Below are 14,511 nucleotides of genomic sequence, written 5' to 3'. Positions count from 1 at the left end.
ACGGGTTTCTTCTTTGCTGACCACTCATGGTAAGATACAAGGATCGATAGCTGTATCTGGGAAGACCAGTGTTGCTTGGGGACCTGGTAGGAGTAAACTTCAGAACCCAATGCAAAACAAAAAGAAAAGATTCCGGAATGATAACTCTAAGTCTGTGTGCTGGTACATTCCATCTAGTCGCCTAGAACTAATTAGATCCGGCAGGTACATTTTTTTAAGCTTATTTTCTTTTGTTTTAACTACAAACGCAGAAAGTTCACTTATTTTGAGGTTTGTGTCACATCTGCAAGGGATCCAAAGTGAATATGGAAAGCATCTCCTTCAAACGTAGGTTGTGCCGTCAGAGGAGCTGCGTGTGCCGGTGGAGTTTAGTGTTTGAACGAAGTCTCATGAACAAGAACTGAGGGTGACTCAAACATAATCTCTGTTAATAACAAAGTGTCTAGCCAAGAAAATACAAGCGGATTTGTTTATCCTTATTTGTCAACCTGACACACCCCAGGTACATCAGCAAGGAAAGTTCCAATGGAGGAACTGCCTAGATCAGGTTAGCCTATGGGCAGGTCTGCTTGGGGGAGTGGGTAGTCTGGACTGGTGATTGATGTAGGAGAGCCCAACCCACTGTGGGAGGCACCATCCCTAAGCAGGTGGTCTTGGCCGCCCACAGGAGCTATGGCTCCGTGGTTAGGAGCTCTGTTGTTGAGGCAGAGGGGCAGTGTTTGGTTCTCAGCACCCATGGTGGGTAGCTTGTGATGTCAGTGAGGGGGAGAAAATGAAGGTCTCAGATTGTCCATGTATGCTTTCTTTGTAGCTCCTTCAGTAAGTAGCAGGAAAGCCTCTGCTAGACATTAGATAGTCTTGTTGATACGAATTTGATAGAAGGAAATAAAACTAAGTCCTTTTCTTCGTGTGCATATATTTCAGGGCAGGGACAGATCACCTTTGGCTATAAAAAGGCTTTATGGATTTGTGGTACCCAGCCCTGCTGCTATAATGCAGAAGTTTCTATAGAGAGACAAAGTTTCTATAAGCCATGACTTCATTCTAAGTAAACTTCATTAAAACAGGTGAAACCCGGCATGAAGGTGGAGAATGGAAGGTGCTTGGCATCTCCACACTCTGGAGGTGAGGGTTCATGAGTTCAAGGTCACCCTTGGCTGCGTTAGAGGGTTCGTGTCAGTCTGGGCTAAAAAAGACCCTGTTTCGACTCCCACCACTACGATGGTCAAAAATAAAATAAAATAAAAGATTTTAAATAGAGAGCCAAAGAATCAGATGCCATTTTGAAGGAGGATTTCTACTGGGTGTTTCAGAACGAAGTACAAAAACAAAACAGCGAAAGCCTTTAATCCCAGCACTTGGGAGGCAGAGGCAGGCGGATTTCTGAGTTCAAGGACAGCCTGGTCTACAGAGTGAGTTCTAGGACAGCCAGGGCTACACAGAGAAACCCTGTCTCAAAAAACAAAACAAAACAAAACAAAACAAAACAAAACAAAACAAAACAAAACCCAACCAACCAAAACAACAAAATCATAAAATCATGTGTGGTTGTTAAGATTTTGAGTTAAACACCACAGCACCCATGACAAGTACCAGTTTGTATTGGAGCAGCAGACAAAATCTGAGCAGCAGTGTAGATAGATCTGGAGTACGGAGTTGAGCAATGGGCCCAGAGGCATAATAGATCAAAGGTTGAGTTTATTATTCTTCATTTCTGTCTGTGAGCATGTGTGTGTGTGTGTGTGTGTGTGTGTGTGTGTGTATGTGTGTGTGTGTGTGTGTGTGTGTGTGTGTGTGTGTGTGTGTGTGTGGTGTGTGTTGTGTGTGTGTGTGTTTACATTTTGGTTTATGTCCTTTCTATCTTGCTTGGTTTTACTACAGGAGAAGGTCTTTCTTTTCTTTTCTTTTCTTGTCTTTTCTTTTCTTTTCTTTTCTTTTCTTTTCTTTCTTTCTTTCTTTCTTTTTTCTTTTTCTTTTTTTTTCTTTCTTTCTTTTTTTTTTTGAGACAGGGTTTCTCTATATAGCCCTGGCTGTCCTGGAACTCACTCTGTAGACCAGGCTGGCCTCGAACTCAGAAATCCGCCTGCCTCTGCCTCCCAAGTGCTGGGATTAAAGGCGTGCGCCACCACTGCTCGGCAGAGAAGGTCTTTCTTTTAAACTGTTTACTTTGTATAAAGCATTTATCTATGCATTCATTTATTTTAATATGTTAACATGGCTCACATAAGACCATCTTCATGCCAGTGTATGAATGAAATCCGAATACATGCCTCAGCCTGTGCCCTTACCGTCTTCATGGGACAAGGTTCTGCTATGTAGTCTTTTCTGGCCTGACACTTGGGTATACCAGGCTGGCTTGACCTTTCAGCAGTTTGCTTGCTTCTGCCTCCTGAGTGTTGGAATGGAAGCCTCACATCGTCACATTAGATCTATGAGAAATTCAAAAGCTGTTTTTGTAGTTCTGAGGATTGAACCTACAGGTAGAAACCTGCTAAGCAAGCACTTCCCACTGATCTATATCCCAAACAATTGTGGGGGAAGAATGGGAGGGGCGCAGTTAAGCTGTTTTCAGATGCACCAGAAGACCGGCATCTGATCCTACTACAGATAGTTGTGAGCCACCATGTGGTTGCTGGGATTTGAACTCACGACCTTCGGAAGAACAGTCAGTGCTCTTAACCACTGAGCCATCTCTCTAGCCCTTGTGTGTGGTTTTGATGTAAGATATAAAACAGCATGTTTCTATGCTGATGTAAAACTCTAATAGAAAGAGAACAACAGAGATAGAGCAAAAGCAAGTGATAACTGTAGGAAGTAAGGGCATCATTTTGAGTAGAGATGAACAAGCAAGACCTAGTACACAAGAGTAGGCCTTGACTCTAAGAACACGGGCAAGCATCTCTTATAATAAACATGAGGTTACACTGGCAAGCAAGTTATTGTGAATGCCTGGGAGTATGTGGCTACTCTACAGATCACCAGTGGAAAGTGATGATGAGAACTTCTGCCACGTTTGCTCTCTAATTTCTATTCTTTGTTATCTGAAGACAAAAAAACTCAGTGATTAGTATGGGCAGCTAAGAACATCTCAGAAATAAATCCCATGGCAGCTTTAAAGGAGGTAAGGCATGTAGCTTAGCGGGAGGGGAAGTACATTCCAGGAATATTAAGTAGATGATGTAACAGCTTTCGGGGATCTCTTGTGACTTGGGCACACTGCAGCCTAGCTCACAGTACTGGAATGAGCTGTATGATGATGAATGGAAGGTAGGCTGTCATCAGAGCAACATAAAAAAGTTATGAAAAATCTAAGTGTTATTTAATCAGCAACACTGTCAAGCAGTGGGAGCCGTCGAAGGGTCTGTAGAGCAAATATAAAAGGTGACGCAGTCTATAATATCTACTCCACTAGCAAATACTGACGAAGAGGTTTCTTGTTCCAGTCTCACTGGGGCAATCTCGGGCTTGACTTCTAAAGGTATCAAAGCATAGGCCAACACGGCTGATTGTATGCAATCAACGCATGCAATCAAAAACTGTGACAAAGACGACGACTGTCCAGCAGGTAATATGGAGACAGAAATGGGAAACAGAAAGTTAAACTTGATAGTTAAGGATGATCAACACATGTATAAAGTGGATTTCAAAATTCTAAGACAGTATAAAGAAACATTCACTTAATGGGATATGAATTCAGGCATACTCATATTCAGAAAACAGTGATACCTTTTAGGGCAGTATTAACTGTGCCTATTCTGAAATATTACATCATGCTGGGCCGATACCTAGTGGGTGTAAACCGTTTCAGAACAAGAGGGCAATGGGTCACACTGTCTGTATTCTTCATTCCTACTGGTTGACTCAAGTCTGCCCGAAAGTCAAAGCCTTTGTTCTTCAAGAACAATCAACTTCAAGGGCAAAGTTTGTCCAAAGGAATTTCAAACTGGCGTTTAATATGTTCTTTTAAACTTAACATCTCAAAATAAAACTGTGATTTTCATGTCAGTCAGAAACTGTCAAAGCACAATGGTGCTCACATTCAAGAATAAGACAATACGCTTTAACAAAAACACAATTTTAATAGGGAAGCATAGAGTAAGGCGGGTATACGACCCAATATACACATAACACTTAAAACCACAAACTTCCTTACTCCACACACGGCTGGGTAAATGGTTCACTGTTGCAACCTTGAGTCAGCCATTCAAAGTTCAGACATTCAACTTCCTTCCAAATAAACAATGACCTAGTAAGAAAGCTTGAAAACTTAAGAGAACATTTTTTTTCTCTCCAATCACCAGAATTAACAGTAATAAATAAATATAAAAGAAAAAAGGGGAAGCAAACAAAATGTCATTCCTTATCATAGTAACTCTAATAAATCATCATTTCCTTTGGAAATGCAAATTTTGCACCGTTTCCACGTGCACACTAGAAGAGCTGAGTAAAAAGTTAAGGCTTTTTTTTCATATAAACCAGCTTCAAAACGGTGGCCCTAGAACTTGCTGAGAACGTGTGGCAGCAGCATTTTATTGTGTTAATTCAGATGGAGGCTCACTATGAAGCCCCAACTGGCCTGGAGGTCTCAGGCTGACCTCTAAACTCACAGAGATCCACCTGCATTTGCCTTCCAAAGATGCTGGGGTTAAAGGTGTTCATCACTGTGGTGGTCTTATATTCGAATGCTTAGTCACCAGAGAGTGGCACTATTTGAAAGGATTAGAATAATTTCGGGGAGGTGCTTGTGGAGTAGGGGTGTCTATATTGAAGGAAGTGTGTCATTGGGGGTGGGCTTTGAGGGTTCAAAAGCCCATGTCAGACTGACTCCTCTCCTTTTCCTCTCCCCTCCTCCCCTCTCTCTGCCTGTGGATCAGGATATAACTCTCAGCTACTGCTCTAGGACCATTCATGCAGTCATGCTTACCCCCATGGTGGATAATGGGCTAAACCTCTGAAGCTGTAAACCAGTCCCAATTAAACATTTTCTTTTATAAGCATTGCCTTAGTAAGGGTGTCCTTCCACAGCAATAGAACAATGACTGAGACAACCGTCATACCTAGCCAATATAGTCTTTTTTTATGTAACTTTTAAAATTTTTATATCTTTTTTATATCTTTCTTTCATATAGTATATCTCCACTGAAATTTCTTCTCCCTCCCCATCCCCCCAACACTCCCCTCCACCTTTCCTCTCCCCCAGCTCCACCTGCCTCCTTCTCCCCTCAAGAAAGAACAGGCTTCCTGGGGACATCAACCTAATATAGCATAACTAGCTACAATAAGACCAGGTATATACCATCATATCAAGGCTAGACAAGGCAACCCAGTAAGAGGAAAAGGGTTCCCCAAGTAGGCCAAAGAGTCAATACAACCCCAGGTCCAAATGTTAGGATTCCCAAAGAACACCAAGCTACTCAGCCATAACTCATATGCAGAGGAAGTAGGTCAGACCCCTCTGAGTTCTGAGCTCTCTGAGTTCCCTGAGCCCCTGTTAGTTGATTCTGTGGGCCATGTTCTGCGGTGTCCCTGACCCCTCTGGTCCTGATCCTTCTTCCCTGTCCACTGCAGGACTCCCAGAGCTCTGCCTAATGTTCAGCTGTGGAACTCAGCATCTGCTCCCATCAGTTGCTGGATGAAGTCTCTCTGGTCTCTTTGATGATGATTTTTCCAGTCCCAGCACACTCTGCAGTCAGGACAAACTGTAGGTGAAAGATATTACAGTTGGGTTGATGTCCCAATCCCTCCATTTTGGGCCTTGCCTGGTAATAGAAAATGACCAGTTTAAGCTTCATGACCCCATTACTAGGGGTCTTTGCTAGAGTCACTCCTGTAGATTCCATTGAGTTTCCACTGTACTAGGTCTCTACCCCATTCATGAAGTGCTCCCCACCCCCAATTTCAGTAATTTCTCCCAGTTTTTTCTTCCTCCCTTCCCCGGGATGATCCCTTCTGTTCTCAACCCCACTCACCCCCAGCCTACCCAATATGTTTATTCTATTTCCACTTCCCAGGGAGATCCTTGCATCCCACTTAAGCCTTCCTTGTTCCTTAGCCTCTACAGGCCTGTGGACTGTAGCATGAGCACCGTTCTTTTTCTTTATAGCTAATATCTATTTGTAAGTAAGTACATAGCATGTTTGCCTTTCTTGGTCTGGGTTACCTTACTCAGGAGAAATTTTTATTTTGTAGTTCCATCTATTTGCCTGTGAATTTCATAATGTCACTGTTATTAACAGATAATTAATACTCCATTGTGCATATGTATCACATTTTCTTTATCCATTCTTTGGTTAAGGGACATTTAGATTGTTTCCAGTTTCTGGATATTATGAGTAAAGCTGCTATGAACATAGTTGAGCAAGTTTCCTTGTGATAGTCTCCTTGTGATAGGTCCTTTGGGTTTATTACCCAGGAGTGGTGTAGCTGGGCCTTGAGGTAGATTAAATTCCAATTTTCTGAGAAACCACCATCTTGACTTGCAAAGTCCAGCCAGTGTTTTTAAAACATAAAATGTCATTATACTGTATACCATGAACAGGTCCTCTGATAATTTAATCCCAAAATTTTCACCAAATATTACTTCAACTACAGCTTTCCCTCAGGAAGCATAACTTATGTTGTTAGGGTTCTACTTATTAAAGAGAATGAGGGCTGGCCCTCCTATCAACCTCTCTACACACTACAATACACACCATCTCATGGGGTCCCACCTAGAAGCACAGGAAGGTCCTTTGGGACCATTCTCTTTGCCTGCCTATCAGTCACCTATGGACCTTACCATCTGGCACTGCATGGTACCCATTCTACCAATTTGACCACCTATTAGTCACTCATCCACCATGCCACCCAGCATCTCTAAAGTCTGACCAGTAGCTCCAGGTAAAGACTTCTAGAGCCAGACCAACACCCAGGGACTGTAGCATCCTCCAGCCCACTCCACCAAAGAATGGTGTGACATCCTGTGCCGCACCCACAAGGGGCATTGTCCATTCCTACTGTGATCCCATTCACTGCTACCCAAGGACAACTTGCAGAACCTGGTGATCTCCCACAAACTTCTAACAAATGGCAGCAAGAATTTTCTAAGCCAACAGAAAGTTTCCTCCTGAGCTCAGAATTTACATCTATCCCTGGCTGATCTGAGACTACTTCTGACCTCTTATTTGTACATCAACCCAGAGGATATTAAAATTCTAAATGCTGGTGAACTAAATACAGGGGTACCCAATTTCATGAAAGAAACATCATTCGATCTAAAATCACAGATTGATCCTAACACAGTTACAGTTGGTGCCTTCAATACCACACTTGCAACAATAAAGTCATCCAAGCAAATATCAAACAGAGAAACTCTGGAGTTGAATGACAACATAAATCACAGAACTCTATCCAAATACAGAAGAAATCATTCTTTGCTCAGCTACCCATGGAACTTCCTTAAAAATTGAACATATATTAGAATATAAAGCAAATCTCAAGGACAATTGATATCACATGGTATACCATATATGACCACAGAGAAATACAGTTTTATATCAACAACAATAGAAATGATGGAAATTATACAAACCTAGGAAGGTAAACATTAAACTACTGAATGAAAATTGGGCCAAGGAAAGAGATCAAGACAGATATTTAACAGTTCCTACAATTAAATGAAAATGCAAATACCCAAATCAACAGGACGTAATGAAGGCAATCCTAAGAAGAAAGTTTGTAACTTTAAGTGCCTAAGTTAAAAAAAAATGGAGGGATCTCATATGGGGTGGTTTGAATGAGAATGGCCCACACAGGCTCATATATTTGAATATTTGGTCCCCAGTTGGTAGAATTGTTTGGAAATGATTCAAATGAGTGGCATTTTTTGGAGGAGGTGTGTCACTGGGGGGAGGGGCGACTTTGAGGTTTCTAAAGCCCATGCCTATCCCAGTCTTCCACCATCTCTTTTGAACTCCTATTTGTGAATCAAAATGTTAGCCCTCAGTTACTACTCCAGCACCATGCTGGTGTGCCATAGGATGGACGCGGACTCTAACCCTCTGAAACCATAAGTCCAAAATAAACTCTTGCTTCTGTAAGATGCCTTGCTCATGGTGCTTTCTTACAGCAATAGAAAAGCAACTAAGGCAGCACTGAGCACAGTAGTAAGGATTACAGCACTGAATACCATGTAAAAAACCAGAGAGGTCTCATACTAATGGCTTAATATTGGACCTGAAGGTTTTGAAGAAATAAGAACAAACAACACCCAAGAGAGTAGAAGGAACAGATGACAAAAGCCAAACTGAAATTTGCAAAATAGAAAAAAAAATGATACAAAGAATCGATGAAACACAGCTAGTTCCTTGAAAAAAAAATACCAAGATTGACAAACTTTGGGTCAAATTACCCAGAAGAAAGAGAAGGTCTAAATTAATAAAATTAGAAGCAAAAATGGAAATCTTGAAACAGATATTGAAGAAACTGAGTCATAAGAACACACTTAAAAAGATCTATGTTCTGTTAAACTGAGAAATCTAGATGAAATGCATGAATTTCTATATGCATGCCCTACCAAAATTAAATCAAAATAAAGTAATTCAAATAGACCTTTAACAACCAATATGATAGAAGCCGAAATTTAAAATCTTCAACTAAAAGCCCCAGAGTCAAATGGGTATGTTCAGAATCCCATTTAAAGAATTAACGCAAATACTCCTCAAACTAGCCTATAAAATAGGAAGGGAATGACCTCCTCCAAACTCTTTTAATGTAGTCATATTACCCTAACACCAAAACCAGACAATGTTGAACAATGAACAGAAATCATAGGCCAATATCTCTGATGAACATAGATGTAAATTTACTCAATAAAACACTTGAAAACCAAACTCAAGAACACATCAAAAAGATTATTAGCTATGCTTAAATCTGCTTCATATCAGAGATGCAGGGATGGTTTAAGCATGCAGATAAATAAATGTAAAATACCACATGAATATACTCAAAGATAGAGGTCACTCCAGGCAGGGTTGGCATAAACCTTTAATTTCAGCACTTTGGAGACAGAGGCAGGCCAGTTTCTGAGGTTGAGGCCAGCCTGGTCTACAGAGTGAGTTCCAGGACAGTCATGGCTATACAGAGAAACCCTGTCTCAAAGAAAAAAAAAGATAGAAATCACATAACTCATTAGATGAGAAAAGATTTTTGAAACAATTCAACTTCCTTTATGATACAAGTTCTAGAGACTGGATGATATTAGAGACATAGTTAAATGTAATAAAGGCAATATATAAGTGAGCTTATAGTGAATATTTTCCTAAACAGATAAAACTCAAAGTGTTTTCACTAAGATCAGAAACAAGACAAGCATGCCCACTCTTTCCACTCCTGTTCAAAATACTATTTGAAATTTTAGCTAGAGTAGTAAGACACATGAAGGAGATAAACGGGATACAAATAAGAAAAAATATAAGTATCTTATTTGCAGATATTATGTTATTATACATACAAGAACCCTAGAGACTGCTAGAAAACTACTATAACTAATGAAAACATCCAGGAAAGTTACAGGATACAAACTTAACACACACCCACATCAGTATCTTTCACTAAAAAGATAACAAACATACCAAGAAAGAAATCAGGGAAACAATCATATTCAAAATAGTCTCAAAAACATCTTGAGATAAATCTAACTAAGGGGGTGAAAGAATTGTACAAAGAAAACATTAACACATGTAAGAAAAAAAAAAGAACACAAAAGAATATGGAAAGACCTCTCAGGACCGTGGATTGTTTTTGATTAATACTATGAAAATGATCATCTGGCCAAAAGCAATCTACAATCCCCATCAAAATTCCATGACTTTTTTGACAAAAATGTAAAATAATACTAAATTTTACATGGAAACACACACACAGAGAGAGAGAGAGAGAGAGAGAGAGAGAGAGAGAGAGAGAGAGAGAGAGGAGAGAGAGGGAGAGAGAATGAAACAAACCAGGATAGTCAAAACAATCATGAACAATAAAAGAATTGCTAAGGTATCACCTTCCTTTGTTTTAAATTATAATATAGAGCTATAGCAGTTAAAACAATGTTATTAGCCGGGTGTGGTGGCGCACACCTTTAATCTCAGCACTGGGCAGGCAGAGGCAGGCAGATTTCTGAGTTCAAGGCCAGCCTGGTCTACAAAGTGAGTTTCAGGACAGCCAGAGCTATACAGAGAAACCCTGTCTCGAACAAACAAACAAACAAAAAACAAAACCAATGTTATTGTTTTAATATTACTAATGTTTTTAATAATGTTATTTTAAAATCCCAGATTGATCAGTAAGATAGAAGTGAGAATCCAGATATAAGCCCACACATCCACGCCACCTGACTTTTGATGAAAAGTCCAAAAGTATGCAGCAGACAGAAGAGAGCATCGTCACCAAACAGTGAGAGCTAAACTGGGCAGCTGCATGGGGAAGAGTAAAAGAGCATCCTGTCTCCCACCCCACATAAAACTCAACTCCAAATGGAATCACAGGCCCATAAATAAGACAGAGTAGCCCAAATCTGATAGAGGAGGAAGTAGAGAGTGTGTGTGAACATATGGGCATAGGAAAAAAACTTTCTGAACATGAACTAAGACTAACAACTGACAAACGGGACCACAAGAAACTAAAAAGGGGGGCTGTAAAGGAAAAGACACCATCATTTGTTTGAAGAGGAAGCCAACAGAATGGGGGGAAAGCTTTACAAACTGTACATCTAACAGAGTTCATGCCTATACTAGCCAAAGAACGCACTGACATAACATCAAGAAAATAAGCAGTCAGAGTTGAAAATGGGGACATGGAACTAAACAAAATTCTCAGAAGATGATACATGCGAGGGGCTGAGAAATATTTTTTAGAATGTTCAACATTTTTAGCTGTCAGGGAAATGAAAATTAAAACTCCTTTGATATTTCATCTTACCCTAATCAGAATGTCCAAGATAAAACAAAACAAAACAAAACAAAACAAAACAAAACAAAACAAAACACTAATGACAGCAGATGTAGGCATGGCTGTAGAGAACGGGAGGCAGCTATCTACTCAGTGCTGGTGGGACTGAGTTGATATTCCTAGTCATCCAGAAATAGATCTGCCCAAGAGACTCACTACCTTCCTATAGAGACATTTACTCTTCCTTGTTCATTGCTAGTCTATATTCTCAATAGCCAGATAATGGAACCAGCCTAGATGTTCATCATCTGAGAAGCAGGTAATGAAAATGTGATATTTTTGTTTAGTGGAATATTATTCAGTTGTGAAAATCAAATTATGAAATTTATAAGTAAATGGATGAAACTGGACATAACAAGCCTGGGTGAAGTAACCCAAATCCAGAAAGACAAATATCAAAGGCCTTCTGTCCTATGTAGATGTTACCTTTGAGTCTCTAGATATGTGAAATGAAGTCATTTTCAATACCCATATATGTTAGGGAAACAGTAACAGGCCAGGGGGCTAGAGGGGATCTCTCAAGTCAGGGGACGTAGGATATAGTGACACAAAGTGGAGAAGGGACTGATGAAGCAGGAAGGGTTAAGCGGAGTGGGCAATGGGAGGACAGAGCACAGGAGAGGATATGATCGCTCTTCTTGTAGCAGATGTCAGTTAACACAGAGGTCCTCAACTGGTCAACAGGCAGGAGGAATCATGGGAAGGGCGACTGACATTAAAAGCCCTTTGAAAGCCATGTGAAACCGTTGAGCCACACAGAAACCTACTACTGTAGAAGTTTCCAAAGATATATTCATATACACACTGAATTTATATGAATGCTATATTCATGTCAGAAATGCTACGAAAAAGTGAGAATTAAAGAAAGCTAGAGGTTCTGCCTCCTGTGCCTGAGTGTCAGCAGTGGAGTATTGTGTATGGCACTTTCAGCACCAAAGAATTAAAAAAAAAAATGGAACCAAGGTCACTGTAACAAAGGTCGTTCTTCGTGAGGTACTGGCTAACCTCTCTACATTCACTTTTCTTAAATCCTGTCTTGAGAAAGTAGGGGACTTGGCCAGGAAAATGAGCTGGTTAGACCGTGCTGGCCTCCTCCCTATCTACCCCCTGAACCACATTTACAGCACAGGTTGCTTTAGTCTTTGCTGTTCTTCACTGGATACTTCTATCAAATGGGATTTGCTGTTGTTGCAACTACTGGTATCTTGTTGAAAGAGACTTTCTTATTATAAATTAAATATCCAGTAAATATGTTACTTCCTGGCTATAGAGTCCATTGTGTCTTCATAGCTAAGTTGAATAGGAATAGCAATCATAAAGTGTTCATGAAGGATATAATCAGAACTGTAGGGCTTAAGATCATTTAGCTAAATAGTCTTAGCAATTTATTAAGAAGAAAGCCTATCTTAATTACTCATATACTATAGAGTAGAAGGCATGTTTCTCCACTTTTATATCTAATTCTACTCTTATGGTAGGAAACTCATTCAAATGGAGTCAAACACGATTTTGTATTCTTAGAAATACATTGAAAAAAAAAGAAAATACCTAATAAAAATTGGAAAAAAAAAAGAAATACATTGAACGATTCAGGAAGTTTTTCTCTTTGTAGCCGATAGACAGGCCGGACAACGGCAGCTCACACCTACAATGCTGGCACTTGGGAGGCTGGGGCTGGAAGACTGTGAGCATGAAGCCAGCCTGGGCTACACGATGAGACACTGCCTCAAACAAGCAACAGACAATGAAACCGTCTATAATTGCCACATTGATTTTTTTTTTTTTAAAGAGCACTGCTCTAATACCGAGAGGGCAACACTGAATCTTTTAGTTTCCATGAAAAATAAAATAAAGTGGTATTGCCACTCTTCACTAGGGATTCAGGCATGGCATTGACTATCACAATGAAATCTGCTCATCACACAAGACCCTTCCCTATTGTTCAGTAAATCTCTCTAAAGGAATGTCTTTGGTTATCCTTACCTCTGTCCTACAAAGAGGTAGGGGTGTTGGTGCCCAGGATGGTGGGAAGATACTTGGTGAACATATTAGGTGGGACTCCTGCTTCAGCCTCACCACACAACGTTGAGTAAGTGATTTCATTTTGTTGACACTCTTTTCCTTGGTTGAAACGGGCAAGGTGAGAGTGGTGGCTCATGCCTGTCACCCCAGGATTTGAGAGGCTGAGGCAAACTTGATGTTACAAGTTTGAGGCCCACTTGTGCTACACAGTGGTCCAAGCCAGCCGCTAGGATGGTCTCTCAACAAACAAAACAGAAGAAATGAAGAAAGGAAGGAAGGAAGGAAGGAAGGAAGGAAGGAAGGAAGGAAGGAGAGAGTGTGAGAGGTAAGAGGAGAGAAAGGGGAAGCAAGAAAGAAAATGAGGACAAAAAAATATTTTCCCTTGAGTTATTCAAGGTTGTCATCAATATCAAATGAAAGGCATAAAATGAGTTTTTGGTTTGTTTGTTTGTTTAGCTGAAACCCTTGAACCACAAGCATAACGGTCAATACCGGGAATCCCAGCATCCTGGAGGTGGCAGCAGAAGGGCTGGCAGTCAGAGTCAGCCTCAGCTACCATATGGAGCTTGAGTCCAACTTAAGGCTACATTGTATCCTGGTTTATTCCCCTCTCCTATTGTTCATCTTTTACTAAAGACATGGAATTAAGCATCTATTACTATTTATTTTCTCTAATTTAAAAAATATTTAAATATACCTGTGGATATAATTATCACAGCATATTTTGTTACAATCAGGGGTGCGGGCATATGTGTATGTGCTTGTGCATGTGCGTGTGTGTGTGTGCGTGTGTATGTGTGTGCATGCTTGAGGATCCTGGAGAAGTGCTATTGCTCTACAATAACCACATTGTGGTGGTGGACCGGAATACCTTCGAGGACATGGCCCAGCTGCAGAAACTCTACTTAAGCCAGAACCTGACCTCTCACTTTCCTCTGGAACTGATCAAGGGTGGGAACAAATTACCCAAATCTACACTCTTGGATCTGTCCTCCAACAAGCTGAAGAAGTTGCCCCTGACTGACCTGCAGAAATTGCAAGCCTGAGTCAAGAATGGACTGTACCTGCATAACAACCCCCTGGAACATGACGGAAAGCTCTTTTCACACTGGCAGTCCCAGCAACTGCGTTCTGTGATGGACTTCCAAGAGGACTTGCATTGCATGCATCCCAAGAAGCTGCACAACATCTTCAGTCTGAATTTGCTCAATAGCAGGGAGTCCAAAGAAAGTGCCTGGGAGGCTCACCAAGCGCTACAAAATAGACAATATATTAGAAGAATAAGAATCTGAAAGGCCTGTGTGTTAGGTAGCATCTACTTACTACGTACTACAAGAAGAGGCAGACATGTTCCTGTTAGATGCTCCAGGTTCAGGGTTGAGAAACTTACCCAACTGTGCCCTTAAATCTTCTCACCCACATTGTACTTGCATCTAAGGAAGTCTTTGAAAGCCCTGTCTGTTGTTGTTGGAATTCTTAAGAAAGAAAAGGCTCTAACAATATGACCTGCCA

The sequence above is a fragment of the Mus musculus genome, chromosome 3 (genome assembly GCF_000001635.26).
Source record: "Mus musculus strain C57BL/6J chromosome 3, GRCm38.p6 C57BL/6J".
NCBI lineage: Eukaryota > Metazoa > Chordata > Mammalia > Rodentia > Muridae > Mus > Mus musculus.
Note: the sequence above shows the minus strand (reverse complement) of the source record.